The sequence below is a fragment of the Nannospalax galili genome, unplaced genomic scaffold (assembly GCF_000622305.1).
Source record: "Nannospalax galili isolate Female #2095 unplaced genomic scaffold, S.galili_v1.0 scaffold1484, whole genome shotgun sequence".
NCBI lineage: Eukaryota > Metazoa > Chordata > Mammalia > Rodentia > Spalacidae > Nannospalax > Nannospalax galili.
This window is the reverse complement of record NW_008351512.1, coordinates 282,864-288,718: the sequence shown is the minus strand read 5'-3', so window position 1 is coordinate 288,718 and position 5,855 is coordinate 282,864.

Sequence of the window (5,855 nt, the reverse complement as noted above, 5' to 3'; positions counted from 1 at the left end):
TAGCTACTCGAAGGATTTTTATTTCAGGAAGCAACAAAATTTATTTCAATTTATTTATTCATTTCTTTCTTTCTTTCTTTCTTTCTTTCTTCTTTCTTTCTTTCTTTCTGTGTGTATGTGTGTGTGAATGTGTGTGTGTGTGTTTATGTGTGTGTGTGTGTGTATAGGTCTGTAGGTACCAGCATGCCACAAAATGTATTTAGTCCCAGATGTGGTGACTCAAGGCTTTAATCCCAGCACTTGAAAGGCAGAAGCAGGTGAATATCTGTGAGATTAAGGCCAGTGTTGATTATATAACAAGTTTTAGGGCAGCTGGGGCTAATGGGAGACAGTGTCTGAAACAAATAAACAAACAAAACAGAAACAGAAACAAGCACAAAGAACCAAAAGAAAATAAAAAACAAAATATGAATTTGTGGAGGTGAAAAGAACCCACAGGAGTCAATTCTTTGCCTCCAGGATGTTTGTCATATAGATGGAATCTCGGTCCTCTTGGGTATGGGAGTCTTTACCTGATGAACCGTTTTGTTAGCTTTCATGTCCATCTTTCTTTGTGTCAGAGATATCAAGAATTTGTTTGCAGATTTTTCTCACAAGAGAGAAATTTACTTTAGTTCTTTCAAAGTCTAGTGTGTAAGGTTTCCAACACAGTTTGCTTGTCTTAGGTGAAATCTAGATAAAATGAGAAAACTGTATGACAATAGCTGTTACTTAGTAGAAATGTATTCTATGTCTTTATATTGGGACTTATTCTTGGGTGCTGATGTAGTTCTCTAAATCATGCCTGCAGTTGAGCTTTGCTATAATATTATACCCAGAAGCACTGGTAGAAAGAATAATTCAATTAAAAAATTTATCTATTTTTTATTTTATGTGTATGAATGTATTGTCTGCATGTAATAACTCTACCCATGTCATGCCATGCCCATGGAGATCAGAGAAAGGTGACTGACCTGGAACTGGAGTTATGGAGAAATGTTTGACAACATGTAGGTGCTAGGAACTGAACTCCTATGCTCTGTAAGAGCACCCATTGTTCTTAATGACTGAGACATCTCTCCAGCTCCAATAATTTGATTTCAAAAGAACTGCCCAATGTTATTTAATGAGCTAATGAAGAGAAGTATATTTTATATCCAATAGGGATATAAAAGAAACCCTACAAAGCAAAAGATAGAGTGGTGAAGTGGAGGGAGGCAGAGAAGAAAAGGAGGATCAGGTAATCTCCCACAAAAAGACAAAGAAGAAATGTGAAGCAAAATTGGGGTAAGATTGCCTTTGATCCATCTCTGCTCTTCTCGAGCATGGAAAATTTTTCTGACCAACAAAGAGAATATTTGCACATTGGAAAGTGTGGACCGGAATGACAGATTATCAAAGTGATTATTCTAAAAGTGGGAACAGAGCATATACTTATCACACTATCAGAAGAACCAATAATAAAGATAACAATGTAGCAACGATTAATAGCATTGTATCAATTAAACATATTTATACTTCTCTGTAACCATTGTATCAATTAAACATATTTATACTTCTCTGTAACCATACACCCTAAAATGGCAGTGTTATTTGCCTTACATTGTTTAAACATGATCACAATTTTTGAAACTATAAGTTACTTTTTCTTGATTACAGGAACATTCAGGATTTAAAAATGTAGCTTATATTAAAGTCATTCTCTGGACTATTACAGTTTCACATTTGGAATAATCAAGTGTGAAGTTCATATGAAAATTTTATTCTCCAACTTTCTCAGCTCTTTACCATATCAGCCCCATGTCACATGCTATAGTCACGTTTCGTTTTCTGATTCTAAAACTCACCCACACTAGCTGTACTTGTTGAAATTTTCCTTCCTACTTATTTTAAAAAATGGTTCTGTGGGAAAAAATGACTTCTCTATATGGAAGGCACATCTTTATTCTCCCTTTCCTATTCCCTTTCTGAGACTTACACAATTTTTTAAATTTTCTCCTAGTTAAGACTCTGCCTTAATCTCTTTGTTACCTCTTTGGATATCAAGTTCTAGGTTTGAAGAACTGAAATCCCAGCCATTGTTCATTGATCTGTTTACATAAACTGTCAAAGAACAGCATCTGCTGTGTTCAGAGTGTTTGCTCCATTAGTAATTTCATTTATCATTCCTTATATTACCATAATTCTGTTAAGAAGACCCAATCCTTTCTGCACCTTTTTTCATATATACTTATTTTTATTTTCTGGCTGTTTGTGTGTGTGTGTGTGTGTCTGCCTGTCTGTCTGTCTGTCTGTCTGCTATTTCACTGTGCAGGATAGCAAAAAGTTGAAAGCACATCCTTGACTATGTGTCAAGAAGTTGTGTGTAGGTCTGTGTACTGGGACAGTAACTCACTGGGTGAACTTCACTTTAAAAAATCTCTTTGAATATTTAATGTTCCTACCCTATTTCTAGTTCAAAATTTCATGACTTCAAGGTTTACTAATGTGCTTCATTTTAGCATATCTTTCTCCATTGTATCTGCTTGCTAGTCCATGGAATATACTTCCAATTAATGAAATGAACCTCTTCAGAATAAAGAGGCAAGCCTGGCTTCTTGGTGGCAAACTTTTAATCCCAGCACTATGGAATCAGTCAGGGGAATCCCTGTGAGATCAAGGCCAGCATAGTCAACATAGAAAGTTCCAGGCAATCTGCCCTTTAAGTCATGGGAGACCATGTCCTTAAAGGGCAATGCAAAAACACAAAACAATATAAAAAAAACAAGAAATAATGTCCCCAACAATATCCAATATTCCTACAGAAGAGCACAGCATCTAGAACCACTGAGAAAAACCCCACGACAGAGAAATTAAAAGAAGAATCATAAATATGATCAAAGGACTTCAAGAAAACTCAGACAAACAACTCGAAGAACTCAAAGAGTGAGAAAGGCATTAACTTATGATGGAAGCCCAAGAATATAATAACTTGAGGCTTAATGAAATACCAGAAACAATAACATGAAAATCAAATTCCCGAAAGAGGTAGAAATAGGGAAGAAAACCCAAACAGAAATGAACACAGAACTGAAAACTCAATAAACCATAAATTCATTGGTTCCCCAGTAAAACTTTAATCAAACATTGGCTTGACACTAGAACCTTGAAAGGGAATAAGCATTGATTAGCATCCTCATGAAAATAGAGGGATGCTTTTGGAAGTCCTTGTCAAGAAATTAAATGGACTCTCATATGAACATTTGAAAATTGCTCTGTTCTGACTTTTTTCTAGTTCCCTGTCTAGAACTTGTAATGCTAATTACTCTTGCCTTTACTTCTCCTTCACATCTCCTATTCACAATTCAAAGACTTTCTTTTCCTCCTCACGATAAGACATATACAATTGGGAGTCTTTGATAAACCTGCTGAAGGGGTCCTCCAATTGCCTCACCCTGTGTCTCTGTTCAGCATATGAGACACCAGAGCAGTCTGTGTCCCAATTCCCTATTGGCAATTTGTGTAACCTCTTCAGAGCATGGTGTGATAAGAATAGGAGGTAGGAATTCGCTAGGTAGTTAGTATAAAAATACCGCAAAGAAAAGTTGCCAGTTTCTTGGATAAAACTCACAATATCGTTGGACCTCTTAGCAACCTATTCTGTTCCAAAGGCTAAAAATGTTGAAAATATTTGGGAACTTTTATCTAACTGTTAAAAGATTTTAGGGTTACTTCTTCAGAAGGGGGAATGTTAGAGTAGCCAAAAGCCCCATAAAAAATATAAATAAACCAAAGAAGAAGAAAGAGCACATGAAGTTAAAAAAAAAAAAAAAGTTATGGGGAGATATGGGATGAGTTGGAGGGGGAGGGAGTGGGCATGGATTTATTCAAAACACCTTATATGCATGTATGAAATTCTCAATAAATCATTTGTTTAAAACAAAAAAGGAGTAGGAACTGGAGAGATGGATTAGTAGTTAAGAACACTGGTGGTTCTTACACAACACCTTGGTTTGAATTACAGTACCCACATGGCAGCTAACAACTGTCCATAAATAACTCCAGTCCCAGGAAACCCAACAGCCTCTTCTGTCCTCCATGGGAAGCTAACAACTGTCCATAACTCCAGTCCCAGGAGACCCAACAGCCTCTTCTGTCCTCCATGGGCATTGCATGACATGGGTTCTCCCATCTACATGAGGGCAATACAAGTAAACACCTAAAATAAGAATAATAAATTAAAAAAAAAAAGAAATAACAGGAGAAATCCTCAAGCATAAGGAATGAAATGGAAACAGAGTATCAAGACTGGAAGACAAAGTTGATGATCTGGGCTCCTTAAGCAAAGGCTATGCAAAATTAAAATAAAAAAAAACAGGAATGGAATACTTAGGAAATGTGGGACTACATGAAATGAGAAAATCTACAAATTATAGGCATATAGGAATGAGAAGAATCTCGTTGAGTGCTATAAAAGCCACTTATACTCTGTCTTCAGGAATGAGGTCTTACCATTACTTTGTTGTGGGTAAACAAAAGCAAGTGAAATGGCCAATTGTGCTTGAGGGTTTTTGGAGATCCTAGTCAACAGTTCAAGAGAAGGCGTGCATTGCTGGCAGTGGGGATTCACTTTGTTAGCCTATAGTGCTTAGTAGGGGCAATGTTCCCCTGTAATAAGTACCTGTTTTAATCTCTTTCTATACATATATGAATATACTTAAAGAAGCTTCTATAGTGGTAGGTTTTCATATGACTTTTTCTGAAGGCTTTAGTGTTAGTTACCCTTCTCTGTAGCCCCTTCTTTGCCAAGCCCAACCATTCTCTAACCTTATTGAACTTCTTATTTTATTATGACACCTATTGACTTATTGTTATACCCATATGTGAATGCATTTCTGAGCTCTCAGCAACAAAGGATCTTTATGCAGCAGATGCTGATTAACACAGAAACCCACAATGGGCCAATGTGCAGAAAGCCAGAGTCTGCACAGTCTTTATCCCTAAATAGGACACTTCAAAATTCTGACTCCAGAAAGACAGGAATCATTATGGAAGAGGGAACAGAAAAATTCTTAGAGCCAGAGATGCTAGATGATCACAGGAAATGAGTTTTCCATAGAGCTGGTCAGTTACTCATATGAACTCACAGATAAACTCACAGAAATGGTGACAGCATGCATATTTCTCATGGAAGCTCAAAACAGACAGCTCAAAAAATCCCAGCATAGACATGGGGAAGTTGGTTAGAAATCCAACCCTGCCTAAGGAACCAGAAAAAAATGATGGACACTGGGACAAGGAGAGCAAATCTCTCTAAATGGTTGAATACTTGGTATGTTTACTAGGTTCTAGGACATGGGCCCACAATGAAGGACAAGTCAGGACACCAATTAGAGTCTATGGGCACCAATTTAGAGTCATTGGTCATGAGAAGAGTGGAAGATACACGAGATTACATAAATCATTTCAAATTTTAGTTTATGAAAATTGCAAAAATTCCGTATACAGCCTTTTAAAATGCTGTATAGAAAAATTTTCACATTTTATCAAACTCTCATTGACCATACTTTAACAATCTATTAATTGTCATTAAACACACTGAATGCGTTAAAGTTCATCTATTAACTTTGCTTCATTTGTCCAATTGGAAATACCAGCATAAGGCTTGTCAGGGTATGAATCTATGAGGATATAACTCAATTTTTAATGGCACACGATTACCATGCTTTCTTTTAGAAAGCAGGAGAAAAAAATTTACAGCAAACATTATTGAGTCAGTTAAAGACCATTATCTCTAGGTGAGATATTTTAAAAAGTTGATATTTCCCACCCATACTATAAAAGTTAATGTCTCCAGAAACAAGATTAGTAACAGGGAAAAGAAACCTCTAACAATC